General features: G+C 37.3%; 1 protein-coding gene across 1 annotated transcript in view; it reads left to right on the forward strand.

The window, feature by feature from the left end:
• The window catches only part of LIN7A (lin-7 homolog A, crumbs cell polarity complex component), a 184902-nt gene extending 177077 nt beyond the window's left edge, over window positions 1–7825 (forward strand). The window contains exon 6 of the mRNA XM_027842537.1: window positions 6947–7825. The gene's annotated coding sequence lies outside the window, so the exon portion shown is untranslated. The remainder of the gene's footprint in view (window positions 1–6946) is intronic.
• Window positions 7826–17136: the final 9311 nt, after the last annotated feature.

Here is a 17136-nt window from a genome sequence, read left to right on the forward strand (position 1 = left end):
CTCAGCTTCCTCTCATGTAAAATGAGGAGGCTGGGCTACATGACCTCTAATATCCCTTCCAGCTTGAAATCTATGATTATGATTTGACAACCTGATCATTTCATGAGATCCAGACAAAAAAAAGAATAAAACAAGAAACATTTGTGGGTGTGATGCGGCATCTAGTCAAACAAATTTTTGGTGGCACTTATTAATTTAATGTTTAATTAATTGGATTTTTAAGGTTTAAATGGGATTTGTTCCACTTGCTAACTCAGATGGTTGTTGCTTCTGAGAAAGAGATTTGACCTCATCATTGCCTTATTGCTTTGGGGAAAGTCTTTAACATTTTTGTTTTCAGTGGGATCAATCTTACAGAAAATAGAAGCCAATCTACAAAATGCACATTAGATTTGAGTTGATTCTCTTTTAAGTGGACTGCAGTTTCTACACTCTGAGTATGTAACCATGTCTATTTTAACCTTATCTGTGGGTGTTTAAGTCAAAGAATAACTTATAATGCAGCATGTGGGTGGAAACAAATATTCCCCAGAGACTGACTACACAACATACTTTCATATTTATTTCTTCAAGGAAAAAAATCAATAACCTTCTCCTCCCCTGCCCCTTACTTCCAGAAATGGAGATTTAATTTCAGAGAATTCTAGAGCAGTGGTATCCAACAGAAATAGAAACAGATCCCTGTGGGAAGTATATTGACTTAGAAAACAATAAATTGACATTATCTATGTTGTTTGGTATTTTTATTTTGTGAAACATTTCTAAATTTCTTTTTAATCTGCCTTATGTCTTAGGCTGTACTTGGGACAGGGCAGGATTTTGATCTTTTGGTATATGAAGCATCATGCTAACAGCTGGGGGAAATAAAAAAAAATAGATAAGATGCACAGAACCTGCCCTCACAGAACTTACAGTCTAGTGATTGTAAAAGAACAAATGCAAGTAACTATAATGCCCAACATCACATAAATGCTTTAGGTTACAAAAAAAATGTGTTGTGTGAATAGAGACAAATGGGGATGTCTCTATTGACCAATGACTTCAGGACAGACTTCATGAAGGATGTGGCAAATAAGCTGAAATTTCAAGGGCAGGAAGACACTGAATAGACAAAGGTAGGGAGCATGATCAGGTACAGGTAACACATGAGCAGAGGCAGGAGAGCACTCCTTCCTATGGCCTTAATGCTACACTTGGCCCTCTAGATCCTCAACTGCAGCCCTTTGACTGAATCCAAACTTCACAGAACAAAGTCCCTTAATAAAAGGATTTGTTCTGTAAAACTTGGATTTGGTCAAAAGGCCACACCCGAGGACCTAGAAGTCCACATGTGGCCTGGAGGTCGACGGTTCCCCCCTTCCTCTCGTAGAGTGGAGAGAACACTGGATCTGGAGTCAGTGGAGTCAAATCCTACTACCTCTGCTGCTTACTGCGTGCGTGCTCTTTGGCAAATTACCTGACCTATCCGGGGTTCGGTGTACTCATGTGCTAGATGAGGGCTTGGACTATGTTGTGGTATCAGAAAGAAAATCTCTGAAATGGGCACTGATTAATAGAATTTTAACTTGCAGTGCAAGAGAGATTCTACAGAGAGACATGATAAAAATACAAACAATACAAACTCTTTTCTTTTCTACAGGGCTTTTCTTTTTACAGAAAAAGAACAAAGTCAGAAATAATGTTTTTAATCTATTCAGACTGGAGGCATTAACAAGGTATAGGAATATGTGGGAGTACAGAAAAACAACCTTACAGTTAAGAAACTTTACAGTTATAAAGATGCAAATCATATGTGGTAAAGACAATTAGCCGCAACAAGACATCTGAACAAATAGAATATAGGTGATACATATGTGACATGGGCAGATACAGATGTAATTTGGCTTGATACATACATAACTTGGCCTGATACAGACATAATTTAGCCTGACACACATGTAACTTGGTCTAAAACATATATTAACTTGGCCTGATACATATATAACTTGGGCCACTCATGACACATGTGTTATAGAACTAATTTCTTTCCACAATACGGTAAAATATCTACTATAAGGTAGATTTATGACCTAGTTCATAGTAATTCTGCACATAGAACACTAGTTATGAATGACTCACGCTTATGTCCCCAAGTCGAGAACATAGGCATCTGACGACAGGATGGTGATGAACTCCCAGCTCGTGGGGGTTTGGTCCCGTTGCACCCCCATGCTGCAAACAAAGGGGCATCTGGCAACCCAAGGACGGTGTAGACCACAGTGTGGATGAGAGATAATATTAAATCCAGCAATCATGTTCTTTGCCAGGATACATTTAATAAAACCATAAAAAGAAGGAAGGTAGAACGGGGTAGGGCCTGTCCAGCATTCCTCTCTCCTTAGCTTTGTTTCTGTGCCCGCTGCTGAGTGAGCAAATGTGTGCAATAAAACACACTCAGTCTTATGCATCTCTCAGCTTGTCCAATGAGATGGAGATCATCTCTCATGTCTTTCTGAAGGGAACTGCAGATATTACAGGCCCCTGTGGACCTGAGAGGACCCCCACCTTTCCCTTCTCTTCTTATTCTCATCTAAAGTTTTCACACCACCCACTAGAGCCATGCATGAAAAACTCCACTCCCCATGCCCATCCTCTACCATTTTAGAGGGATGATTTTCCGAACTTGAAAAAGCTACAAATTGCAGAGTGCTTTGTGGCCAGCCAGCCCTTTGCCAGGGCTTGTTACACATGGTACAGACAATTAACTGCAGCAAAGAAAAAGGATAAAAGGTACAAGATGTTTCTTCAGGTACACTGTACAGAATTGCTGCAATAATTTCAAACCAAGATAGATTCATTTAGGTTCATAGTTACACTCAATTTCTCCTACGTGGTCTCTGAGGCCCCTTCCAGCCTATACTATAATTTCTGAGGCTCAGTTGAGCAGAGAGGGCCCCAAATACCTCTGTTCTAATAGAAACTACCTTTTATATTTTCATTAATCCAATTCAATCCAACAAGTATTATTTATCAATCATCTACAATTTATAAGGCTTTGTGCTGGGGCTCAGTATAAACAAACACAAACATTTCCTACCATGAAGGAGTTTATGTTCTAGGGAGGGGGAGAGTAGACAGATAGGGATGAAATGGGTATATAAATACAAAATAAATTAGAACTATACCTAAAAATGATCATGATATCTATCTTTGAAAATCTTCATGGATAGGGGAGAGTATCGCCTCCCTATTTTTTATATGTCTCTAATTATTAGGAAGTTGTTTTTTTTTTATATCGACCCATTGCCCCAGGAATACCCTCTGAAGCATATAGTCTTGTCTCTCTTCTTCATTGCAGCCTTCCAAAACCTAAGGACTTAATGCGCTTGATGCACTTCCCAGCCACCCCTGCCACGTCCGACGTTCTATAGCCTAACAACCTAGTTATTCTGGCTTCCAGAGACACCCTTCCTAGCTGCTTTGATTACCCTGCTCCTAGCCTAAGCTTCTCTAATTGATCTGGGCAATCTCCTGGCCACCCTCATAATCCGCTTCTCTATACATAACACTGCTCCATAATGACGTAGTGTTGGACTGCCAGATTGTCAGCTAGCACTTTCCACCTGTGCCCCTTTTCTTCCCTATTTATCTTACAGTATAGTACAGTGGAAGGCATGGTAGCCTCAGGTTCAAATCTTGCCTCTTATGCTTACTAACCTGTGGACCTTTGCTCAAATCACATATCCTCCCTGGGCCTCAGTTTCCCCAACTCTACAGTAATAGTGTTAGACTAAATGGCTTCAGGAGCTGGTCCTTTTTCTTTTCCTTCTGTCTGCTGCCTCTCTCTTACTTCCCAACCATTACTCCCCAAACATCAGCTTTTTTTATATTCTCTCATGCTCTTCCTATCCACTAGCAATACTGTAAGAAGGAAACACACAGAAACACACAGTCAAGTTTCCTTTCCTTTAGTTTAATAATGCACCTTATGCATATCTAGATGTCTTTCCTAACTCCAAATATTTGGCCTAGCTGGAGTCTTATGGGGAATGAAGGCAGGTGTCGGTGAGGTTGCACTTGGTAAGTCGAGCCAATTATGAGAAAATACTGAATTGCAAACGGCATTAAGTTCTTCAATCCAGCAGCGACAGTCAGAAACCTCAGCAGAGCCCATACTGTGGGGCAGAAGATAGGAGCCACTGCTGTATCCTCTCAGCCACAATAGCATACAAATGCCAATGCCAGAATTAGCATCATCAATCACTCAGGATAGCATCAGCTTTTTTTTTTCCATCTGAGGCTGGCAACTACTTGGTTATAAGTTTAACATGGTTTAACTCTATGGCAATCATCCATAATTAGATTCTTAATATTTAATGGAAATAATTCTCAGAGGACTATGATTAACACCAGTACTGAAGTCAAGCCCCATCTCCTTCCAGGCCACATTTACCACATTGTCATCAATTGATAAGCATCACTAGAAAGTACTTCTAATTTGTACACCAATCACAGGTGGATATTCGCAAATGATTCATGAATTCCAGGAAAGGCACGGCTTTAAGTAGGCATAAAGTCTCTTATTTGAAGGTCAGTGTGGTTTTATTTAGGAAGCCAAAGGCATGAAAGACCATCCACTGCTTTTTGAAATTCTCTTCTGCAAAGGAAATTCCAATTAAGCGTCAATGTATCCAAGATACCTTTGGAATCAGTAACCAGAGGAAAATTCCCCCAGTGGCATTATCTCTGTCTTCTTCACAGAGTATAAAAAACCAACAACAAAACCAAAACCAAAAAAAAAAACAAACCCTCAGAATGTCTAAGTTGGAAGAGACCTCAGGGGTATTTGCTCCAATCTATACCTCAAATAGGAATCCCTTATATAACATCCCTGAGCAGTGACCATCCAATCTCCCCTTGAAGACCTCTAGTAAGAGGAAAATGACTACTTCTTGGCTAGCCCAAATTGTTAGAAAGCTGTTTTCCCCCTCTTATATCAAAATGAAATCTCTTTTGTTTTGGTTTGGTTTGGTTTTAGCTTATACCCATGGCTCCTAGTATTTCTCACTGGGGCCAATTATGTCTATTTAACTTCATGTGGTAGCCCATAAAATACTTCAACACTGACTGTGTCCCTTTTAAGCTCAGGCTTTTTTGGACCACCCCACACATTTCTTTCAAATTCAAGCACTCCATACTGTTCCATTCACCCTCTTTGTAACTTAGACCAAAACTTCTGGGAGGTTATCACTCCTCCTCATTACAGAGATCACAAATCTATATATTAATGTAGCCTGAAATTTCATTGACTTTTCTCACTGTTGTGTCTCTCAGTTGACTTGCATTGAGCTTACAATCCACTCAGATACAATTTCATTCATTTTTCACACTTCATGTTGCTCAGTTGACTTGTATTGAGTTTCCAACCCACTCAGATCTTTAAATCTTCTTTACATTTCTATTTTTAGTGGAATTTCAAGTGTCAGCAAGTTAGCACAGTGCCAGGCCCTGTCCTTAATGCGCTTAATAAATGCTGGTTGACTTGATTTGACTTGTGTAGTTGATTTTTATGGGTGTGGAATCATGCAAATACATTCAGGGGATAAAATCCCTCAAAAATGAAATTTCTCCATCAGTCAATCACTTATTATGTGCCAGGCATATTCGTAGCCACTAAGGATACAAAGAGAAAGATGAGATAACCCCTGTCCTCAAGTAGCTTATATTATAGCAACAGAAGTAACACGTGACTATGCCAGCATATTGAAAATGCATACAAAATAAATGCAAGGTTAATTAGAGGAAATGAAGACACTAGCATGGGGAGGGAAATGGGATCAGAGAAGACTTTGGAGGAAGGTGGCCATTGAAGTGAATGTTGAAGGAAACAAGGTATGCTAAGAGCAGGAACTAAGGAGAGAGGGAATCCTAGTTGTGGGAGACAGCCTTTACATGGAGCAAGGAGATGGACTATCATATATCCATGACAGCAAAAACCTTGAGAGCATGCACATGTGACTTGTTCATCTGCCCATAAGATTAGATGATGTTGTACTATACATGGAATTTCTCTGCAGCACCCTTCCATCTCCCCTGGAATTGAAACCCCATTCCTTCAAATACGGTCCAAATTTAGACCTCAAAGCTACTCAAGCTGCTAAAACCACTCCATGGTGACAGTTTAGGAATACTTGCTCTGCCTGATCGCTGTGATGTGCTTCAGCCTTAACCCTTCACTATCTCCCCTCTGAAAAGCTCTGTTATTTCTTTAAGCTGGTTGAAAAAAATTAACGCTGAAGTACTGATAACACCCTAGTATGTTGTTTTTACTATTATGAACTTAACAAACACCAACAAGTATGAAAGCTTCCCCATACAAAGAAAAATAAGGGGAAATGATTACATATGAAACCCTACCTGGAATATACACTCTCCATAGCTAAAGCTCTTAGAATGTATATCTTCCTACAATGCTCAGCTTTTATATCACCTAAGAAAGCCTTCTCTGATTCTCCCTAGTCACTGGTGCCCTTTCCCTTCTCAGATTTTCCTAAATTTCTTTATCCCATTATATTCTTAATCTCTAAGTGTATTGTCATTCCCTTGAGGGTCAGGGACACTTTTCATTTCTGACTCGGTACTTCCTCCCACAGCTCCTTGACTCACAGGAGACATTCAATAATATTTCTTGAATCAAGTTGAGTTAAAACAGAAAGTCTAAATGTTCCACATTTTCAGGTTTCCAACCTAGTGCTATTCATAGCATCTTTTCTCTCATTCCATTGTTCATTCAAAATATTTCTCTCACAGATCTCCAACGCCTGTTTCACACCTAGAAACTGCGTGCCTGAATGATGAAATTCCCAATGACTGTGCCTTTGTGGATAGTCTGAGCATATTTTAGTCAATGGAGGAGAGAAATGGCTCATTTCTCTTAATTCAGGTTTGCCTTTTTTCTTCCTTTTAGGTCATTGAGAGGAAAACACTTGGACCGGTGGTCTGGCCATCATGTAGAGTTGGAGCTGTGCTTCAGGGTTACAGCATCTGATGAAAGTCAAAGAGAGCACCAATAATCATGCCTGTCAAGAAAGAAGCTACGAGCAAGTGGTGTCAATTCTTTACCAAGGCAACTATATACCTTCTTTCTCTGGGCCTGACCCCCTGCCAATCATGTGCACTTTACACGTTCAGCCCTTCCATTGATAGCCCTGGGAGTTCTCTATGTGTAAAAATGAAGGCTTCTCCACATGCTGCTGGGTCCATCTGCAGACTTTTACACTCTAAGGAGAAAAAAAAAGTCTGTGGCTTTTAAATACCTTCTTAGGGTCAGGGATGGAGTGAGTCTTTGGCTTCAAGCTTTTCCAGAGATTAACACACCCCTTATTAGTCTATAGATCAAACTGCATCAGTTCAAGGATTTTGCCACTTAAGACAAACCCTTCTCATCGACATTAACATCCTCATGCCCTATACTATATACATATTGCAGAGTTGTTTGAATTGGACTTCCAGTTTATAACAAATGCAAAACTTTTTTTCTGAAAAAAAAATAGCAAGTTATTCTACTATATTTATACTGTATTCAGGTTGTAGAAGCAATTGGCTTTTTACTCTTGGTGTTTCCATGAATTTTATTATGCATTAATTAATAGAATGGGGCAATTTTAGGTCACCTTTTGCTTTCTTAGCAGCAAGGGTAGAGAACTCTAGTACTGTATTTTTAAAATTAGGTATTGCTTGTAACTACTATTCTGAGATCTAACTGAATATAATGTATATTTAATTCCATAAGATATATATTGTCAGATTGTATTTGTTACAGATTTATGGTCTTTTCTTACTATGTATATTCAAAATCTGGTAAGAGAATACTACAAAAAAAGACCCAGCTTCATTGAACAGTAAACACATGCTAGATATAACCCAGCTTTCTGTATTTTTAAGTTTTATATTTTGTGGTTAACAAACTCTGGAGAAATGTAAAGTGTTTCTATCTACACTGTCATCCTGTCGTAGAGGTCTATTTGCCATCAAAACTTAAACCTTTACAAACCAAATTATAATGTATGTAAGTAGATATATACAAATAATATGTGTAATACAAAGCCTCAATGGTTATCTTCCCAAAGATTGTTAGGGAGCTGTTGCTGTGATTAGAAGACTGAAAATAATGATCATTTCTCTGAAAAATTTGAAACAACAAACGATGGACTTATATGCTCCAAAGTCTAAATAGAAAGATACTAATTCTTCCTTGGGACAAAAGGACTCCAAATTCTACACATATCTATGTGTATTTGTATAGACCATGAAGAATATTTCAGTAAGGAATATTTACCCAGATTAAGTACAAAATAACAGTTCAAAAGGACACAAAAGAACAATGCTGACTTGACTGAGAAAAAGAGGGGAGCTATACAATGGATTTCCCTTGACCAGGTAGAAAAGGAAAGATGATTATCCAAACAATTGTATAACTTCCATGAGAAAGTTTATTAACCAAAGTGAGATATGTTCAGTAAAAATTTTCTAATTAAGAAACATGAAACAACCATTGCACACTCTATTTGTTCTCAGAAAATGGAGCGATTGTGTATGATGACAGTTTTCAACTCCCCTTCTAAGTCTTAGCAAACAATTTCCTATTATAATAGCCGGTTAGGCTTTGGCATCTTCAGCAGTGATAATTACTCAACAGAGAGCACAAGCCCACTGAAAGGCAGAAAGTCTGGAGAGCAGACCATCAGCCATTTTGACAGTGCCATGCTGAGGTAACTAAATGCCAAATTCTTGAAACCCATTCTCTCTGAACTTGAAAGGACTGAAATATGGACCCCCCGATGCTACAGCACGCAGCTAGCAGAAAAGAAAAGAGAGAAAGAGTACGGTGCAAGGAAATCTTTAGATGATATTTGCTAAGCTTGCAAAAGATAGTTTTTACTTTTTAAACACGCTATAAACAGAAAAAACATTTTAACACAACTGAGTGTGATTCTCCTTTATGAAAGTCATTGGTCTTTTACAAGGGAGAAAATGGTTTCTTCAACGCATTTGCAAGTTTCAACATTCAATATATCAAATTAATTCAAAGGACAGGATGCCTTTACTTGACCACAAATGTTATATGAAAATTGAAATCACTGTGTGATCTTACATGAATACAATTGTTATTCTGTGTGTTGTTAAAGAAGGATTTTCCAAAATCAAATGCCAATTGTGTATGCATTTGAAATATTGTACAACAGTATCAGATAGTGCAACAGAAACTGAATCATAGACATAGAGCTGAATAGGACCCTGGAGATCATCTAGTCTAACTCCTTTATTTTGCAAGTAAGGAAACTGAGGTGGAGACAGGGGCGGTGACTTACACGTGGTCACCAATAATCTTGAAAGAAGCCTGGTATATTTTACTTTTATTCAGTTATTCAAATACTGGTAATAAATACCTGCCTAATTGTGCACTGTAATGAATCACAGCTAAATCTCTATCGTGTCTCCTGAAAAATCATCCTAGGAAGACTAGATTATGTCTTTATATCTGTATTACTCACTGATCTTTAGCAAATAGAACTACTTTCAAAAGTTGTCAGAAATATAATTTCTCCTCGATTAGTTGGTTTCTCTGCCAAAGTAATGGCCGAGGTTGGATATTCTGGTGCTATGTGTAGCCCTTTTAAACCTCATATGGGGAGGAGGGGATTTTGCTATTCCAAATTGTATCAATGCTATGATCAACAATGCTATTTCATTTGAGTAATCTAAAATGATATTATAAAGACATGGGTTAATGCTCAAATCAACAAGCATTACATCCTGAATTATAAATGAACTAAGGAATAGACACTTTGTTAAAGTAACATGGGTCTCTATCAATAACAGTAGTAAAATTGGGTTCTTCTTCAACAGGTCCATGACACTTGGTATTTCATGGTTTGGTCCCCTTAATTACAAAGTTATGATGTAAGCTACAAGAAACAGACAATCTAAGCTTTTCAGTGGAGTATTTTTATTTTTATTTTGTTGCTATTTGAAAGAGACTCTCTGGAAAAGAGATAATGAGCTTAAATTACAATTGACTTTAGAAAGAATAACAGGCTTTTGAGCTTCCTCAATCATATAATCAATAAGAAGCTCTCTAGTTACATGAATCACCACTATCTTTTAAGACAGTTCTAAGAACTAAATGCAAAATTTAGTATTTACGGGCTTTTTATGGATTTAGATCTCTCTCGGAATGCAGAGGGATTACACCAATTTTCAAATGCAGTTTTCAACCATGACACATTAAATTGATTCTATCTTTTTTATGGTGATGTGGAAAACACTAGATTTAGAGACAACCTGAGTTTAAATGCTGCCTCTAATTCTTACTATCTGAATAACCTTTGGCAAGACACTTAAACATCCTGTGCCTCATTTTCCTTTTCTGTAAAATGAGAACGTTAGACTACATGACTTTTGACCTCACTTCAAGCTCCAGATCTATGATCCTATGACATGATTAATTTGTTCATCTGTATCTTTATGGTACCTGCACATTTAAATGCTTATGCTATTCTGAAGATCCAAAGTTATTTAAGAATGTATGGATAATAGACTGACTTTTTTTTTTACTTTTTAATCTAGATATTTAATTGTGCCCATGAATGGGACCAGTCATAGGAGAAATTACAAATAAGAGGCTTGTCTTCTGCAAATCAAGAGAAGAGCTCAGATCATTCCCAAACTGTCCCCATTCCCTTCCCCCTGGGTAAGCTAGAGTGGTTTCAGGCTGATGTGAGATAACACATTTGTCTTGGGACAGTAGCCCATTTGGTTCAATAGTTCCTGGATAAACATTGACATTTCTCTGTAGAGGCAGCATGGATGAGATTGCAATCCATGCCAGCCTGGGGGTTATCTACATGGAGAAAATCATAAATTCTTGACTATTCTCCACCCCCCACAAAAAATGAATAATAAATATACAAGGTGCTGTAAAAGTCTTAGTACATTTTTAAAGCTTAGTAACTTTAAAAATGCACTAAGACTTTTGGCACACCCATTATAATTTTCCTATTCATCAGCTCTAAACATTGTACAGCTTGTACCGATAGGTTAACTGTTCATTCTGAATTCCATCACAACAAAAATGATAAATGATAATTAGATAACACTGATAGTAGCTCCCATTTCTCTAACCTGTTAAGACTCCCAAAGCACTTTCTTTATAATTTCCCTTGGGGTGAAAATATATTTATTATCCCCACTTGGCACATAGAAAACACGATTCAGAAAGGTTAAGTTACTCATAGTCCTATAAATACTAAGTGCTGGAAAGAAAATCCAAACTGAGCTCTCTCCTATGTGGTGCAATGGAATAAGGACTGGGTCTAGAGTCAGAGCAACTGGGTTCAAAGCATGGCTCTACCACTAGCTACCCATGCAACCTTGGACAAGTCACTTAATCTCTTTTTGGTCTCAGTTTCCTGTGTTGAGATATCTAAGATCCCTTTCAGGTCTGATCCTATGATTCTATATTCCAAGTCCAATATCCTATCCACTTTGCCATTCAACTTCTTTTCAGAAGTACTTGTCAAATAAAATGATTGGGAATAAGTTAAAAGAGTACTTAGAAGAGTTTGATTTCCTTCAAATTAGTCACAAAATTTGAAGAGGCTTGCATGAGCCATTTAAGTTAATAGACCAGTTTTGGAAAGCTAAGTGAGATGAGGTTGAACCTTCAAGAAATGGAGATTCTCTTGATCCTGAAATTTTCTCAGTGTTTGGCACTAGTAAAGTACAAAAAGGATTTGATTTACACACATTATTATTTTTTAAATTTAGTCCATTCTTTTAAAATCAGGTAAAAAAGAAATCCCTTTAGCAAAAATACTTACATCAGTAGTAATAATACCATTTGTTTTTACAACACACTTTATTATTCACCTCTACCTCCCTCTATTCTCAAGTAATTCAATATGCACCAAAAGCTATTTCCTGATTCTCCCCCGCTCTCTGTCTGATTCCGTCGTGTTGTTCTCAGACTTGGTTTATACTAAGAAGAAATTCACCTTGTTGTTTAGTTAGTGACTTACCAAGTGGCTACTAAGACCCTACTGGGTACACCAGAGACCCTACACGAGTCCTCTCACTTCTTACCCAGGGAACCATGGAAAGCCGTTGAGTACTCCCTCCAAAGGTATATACGACCTCAATTATCCAACTGGGTATAAGAACTTGCTTCAGCAGCTTGTTACGATTTTTGTCTTGCCACTGGATTTCACTGATTCTAAAAGAGAGAATGAGGCTGAAGACTTCATGCCACTCTGCCTCACTTAAATCCATTTCATGTGCAAGTCAAGACATCAACCCCATGACATCATTGGTCCTCTTCAAAAACAAAGGATAAACAACAATACCGCAATAATATCCCAGTAGGAGAGACTGCCTGGTGACATTATCCCTAATTTCCCTAACTAGTTGAAATAATGTATGTAAGGGAAATTATTTGAAAAGCATTAAGTATGCTAGAAATTCAAAGTATTTTAAAAGTCAATATTTAACACAAGTACAGTGTCAGAAGTTCAATAAAGCAGTCAGTGACACAAACATAATTGTAACTCAAGTCATGCAGTTGTGAGTTTTATGAGAGGGAGTATGTGCAAAGAACAGAGTGCTGAATGTGGAGTCACAGTACCCGAGTTCAATTTCTGGCTTGGCCAGACACACCACCTGTGTGACGTTGGGCAACTTACATAGCTTCTCTGGGTCTCAGTTTCCTCATCTGTAAAATGATACATTTGGACTGGATCAGAAGTATCAAACATGCAGGCTGAAATATGACAAGGAGCACTCTTGAGCATAGCCTAAACAAATTTAAGTGTAACTCGGAAATATTTAACAAAATATATCTACAATTTATTGTCTCCCATTTCTATGTGTTTGCCACCACAAACTAGATGACTTTGAAGGTCCTTTCCAATTCTAGATCTGTGATCCTGTATTAGGCTATATTGATTCCCATGAAAAAATACTTCAGATGCATGGATAAAAGTGTGGGATCCAGAAAACTTTCTGATATGTAAGTGTTTTAATGCCTTTTCAATATTATTTCTTGGAAAAAAAACCACTGTGTCTACTTGGTGCTACAACATATGGAAGAATTCAGTCCTTGCTACAAAGGACTTACTCTAGAAATACAGTGTGGGGTGAAACCCAATGGTACTTCAGGTTTATGGGATGTAATATGACATTTGTAATGTTGTCCTGCCATTGCATGCCCATCATGTATCTCAAAAATTTTCATTTTTATGAACTGCAAAATGTGGTGCAGTGTTTCAACTTGACCAAAGTGGTATCATTCTGCTGGGAAGTATAAAATACTAGACTTACAACTGGGAATGGTGTCTTTATTATCAAAAAGTAGCTTCAAATTACTTTGGGAGCTGAATTTAAAAGAATTATCTGGTATCAAAGGTGTCTGGATTTTAAGTTCAGATGAGCTTATTAATGCAAAGTCTTGGTTACTCATACCTCCCTCAGCACTTGCCTTTATGACTTCCTGCATGACTCAAATTCACATCCTCTCTAATACTCTCCAGCAGAGCTCACTAATATGATAATGCCTTCAATGTTGTAGCTTGAGATTCTGCAATATCTCCTCTGTATGCTTCTTGTATAAGTCCCCCTATAAATCTATAATGGGAAGTCCATTCAACACTATAAGGGTTTTCCATTTATTCTACTGCTATCTGAATACCAATGAAGCACACAGTGTTCAGTGTTGAACCTCACTCTTGCTGTAAGACAAGCCAATCTTTTTTTCTGGTTCTAGATTTTTCTAGGGATATTGTCTACACTGGTCCTCCTGCATAATTACTCATTTGTGCTATGTTGCACCATTCTGCCCACATTGCCCTTAGTGAGATCTTCAACTTCATTTCTTTGGACACTACACAATTATTCCATCTCTTATAGCCATTTGTCACCAGAAGAATATTGGTATTAAAACTATTGGCCTTTGTTTTATGGACAAACTCAGGGTCATTAAAATAGCTACAATTTTCCAAAAGCAATTCAGCCTGCTCTCCTACTGCTGTTCCATTTTTGGCCCAGCTCCACTGCCTATTTTGCAGTGCCTGTATAGGGTATGTGAACTGATGGACCAGCTCTATGGGTTCTTTATCCAGCTGCATATTGTGATCTGGGCAATAAGCATTCTTTATGTACTTTTTCCCCCTCATGTGGATTGTTAGGTCAAAGTAATTTGAGTAATTAGGGATCTCACTTAGGGCTTGATTAATCAGCAAGATGTCGTCTGCAAGGGAGAACATCTAGAAGACCTCACAATGTAAAAGGAATCGCTATTTGTACACTGTGCTGGAGCCCTCTCCCCACCACCACCATATTCACATACCTAATCACACTTATTCTCATCCTGATTTAGTACCTCCTCCCTGCTTCATCATTGTGGCCAATGTCAAGAAAGACCAACAAATTTATTTTTCAACTTGCATGTAAATATTTAGCAGCATGAAAAAGCATCTCCATTTTGGAAGTAACACACTTCAAATTATTTCAGTGCCTATGCAATTAAAAATTCATTTGCTAGTTTTAGTTCATTCCTCTGTACTTTAAAAATCCACAACACTCCATTTGAAATGGTCACAATTCTGCCAACCCATGTGATGTATTACTTTGATTCTTAATGGATATTTGACACCATCAGTATGTATATTCCTACCACTATTATAGACTACAATCCATCCATTCCTTCTTATCTTATGGATAGGATTTAATAAATACCATATTATGGGATTGGACCCACATACTTAAAGCCCTTTTCTGATTCTTTTGGTATAAAGGTACCTAGGTTGTAAACAGGCTATCCTTCAATCATTTCTCAGTCTCCCTACTTTGCTTGTCCACTTCCATTTTTAGTTACTTATATCCTTTATGCCTTCTCTTCCATGTATCATGGAATATACCATAGCTTTCTTACAATCACTGTCTCTCATCTACCCTTGGAATAATTTACTATTTGGATTCTTCTAAGATCATGAGATTCTATGATTATGCTGGTATTAAAGAGATGGACTTTTAATAAATATTTCTTAAAAGAACTGCAAACTATTAACAACCATATGAAAAATTGTTCCAAATCACTAATAAGTGAAATTTAAATCAAATGAAGTTTCACCTCACAGCTAGCTAATTGTGATAAAATTAAAAATGATGGAAATAGTTTTAGATGAAATGTGAAAATAGACAAACTCATCAGCTGCTGGTAGATCTGCCTTGAAAGCAATTTGGAATTATGATAAGAAAGTTAATAAAATATCCACAAGCTTTAATAAAGAGACGCCACCATTAGGCATTATATATCCCAAGGAGATCAGAGATAATGAAGTTTAGAATATATCAAAATATTTATAGCAACTTTTTTTTGGTAGTAGCAAAAATTTGGAAATAGAGTTCCTCACCTTTTGAAGACTGGCTAAACACATTGTGATACTTGAATGTGATAGAATATTACTGTTCTAAAAGAAATGGTAATATAAAAAACAGGGAATCATGGGAAGAGTTATATGAATTGAAACAAAGTGAAATAAGCAGAACCAGGAAAAAATGTACAAAATGACTTCAATAACAATAATACAACAATAACAACAGCAAGAAAAATCTGAACCAAACTCTGTAATTCTGGGAGTACACATACCTTATTTGCAGAGTTGGGGCCATATAAATATGAAATGCTGCATATACTGCCAGAATTAATAGAAGTGTATTTAATTTTACTAAGCTGAATTTATTTTTTCTTTTTTATTCCTTGTTATAAGAGGTGGCTTTCTGGGTGAGGAGACAGGAAGAGCTACACCAGGAAATGAAGGTGTTGTAAAAAAAAAAAGCAATATCAATAAAATTATTTTTTTAAAAAAAAAGAAAAAAATGGACTTTGATAGTAGTGAGTAACTTTGGATCATTAGAAACATTGGACATTTTCCCAAATATTTTCTGATCTTAGAGTTACCTGGGCTCAGTTCATTGTCCATTTGCAGTTTATGACCAAGATATATATAGACAGGATCATAGGAGCCTAGGTATAGAGCTCAAAGTATTTAAGATACAATCTAGTCCAATCCTCTTATTTTACAGATAAGGAAATTGAGGCCCAGAGAGATTAAAGTGACTTGCCCATGATCCCATAGGTGGTAGACATCAGGCAGAATTTGAACCCAGGTTCTCTGACTTTGCAGCTAGTATGCCTCTCCACTCTTCCACTTACTCAGTGGACTTTCCATCTGTCTGCATGTCAAAAACTGGACAAAACACACTTTTCATCCTCTCTTTCTCTGTATGGATGGTGAAATCAATCTCTTTATCAATTATGGATGTTACACAGTTTGTAAAGTGTTCAAAGGCTTGGTGCAATTGATAGATCACATGTGACTAAGAACATTTAGTAAAAGTTGCCATTAATACAAAATCCTTCTGATTATACCCTGCTTAGCATATCCTTCATGACCACAGTAACACCATGTGTGAATATGAATCTCTAGTTTTATTCTTTAATTGACATTAATAATCAGCAATTAGTTAAATACATACACGTTTCCATAGATGCTTCTGCTACCGATTTGTGTGTCTTATTGACATATGTGTGGGAAACATCTTGTGTGTGTGGAAAGCCTTAAAAGCTGCATCTTGATTTATTGAGTCAAATGCTTTTCTTAAAAATAATAATGGTCGGGGCAGGTAGGTGGCAGTGGATAGAGCACTGGCCCTGGAGTCAGGGGGATCTGAGTTCAAATCAGGCCTCAAACACATAACTCTCACTAGCTGTGTGACTCTGGGCAAGTCACTTAACGCCAATTGCCTCACCAAAATAATAATAATAATAATGATAATAATAATAATGGTAGTGATTTCTGAACTCTTTTAGCCTCCTCATTTTGGTGATTTTTTGCCATCAATTAAATTTCTCTAAGAAATGGAAATGGAATCAATATCTTTACTATTATCCTTCCTCCCCCTTTTTTTGGTTTGTTTTTGTTTTGTTTTACTTAAATGTCTCTTCCACTTTCCTTTTTGAAGATAATTACTTATGCTGGACAGTTACAAGGTTTCCTGTAAGGCAGAAACTGTTTTCACCTTCCTTCATATTCCCAGTGT

This window comes from Vombatus ursinus, unplaced genomic scaffold (assembly GCF_900497805.2).
Source record: "Vombatus ursinus unplaced genomic scaffold, bare-nosed wombat genome assembly UNPS02014874.1, whole genome shotgun sequence".
Taxonomy (NCBI): domain Eukaryota; kingdom Metazoa; phylum Chordata; class Mammalia; order Diprotodontia; family Vombatidae; genus Vombatus; species Vombatus ursinus.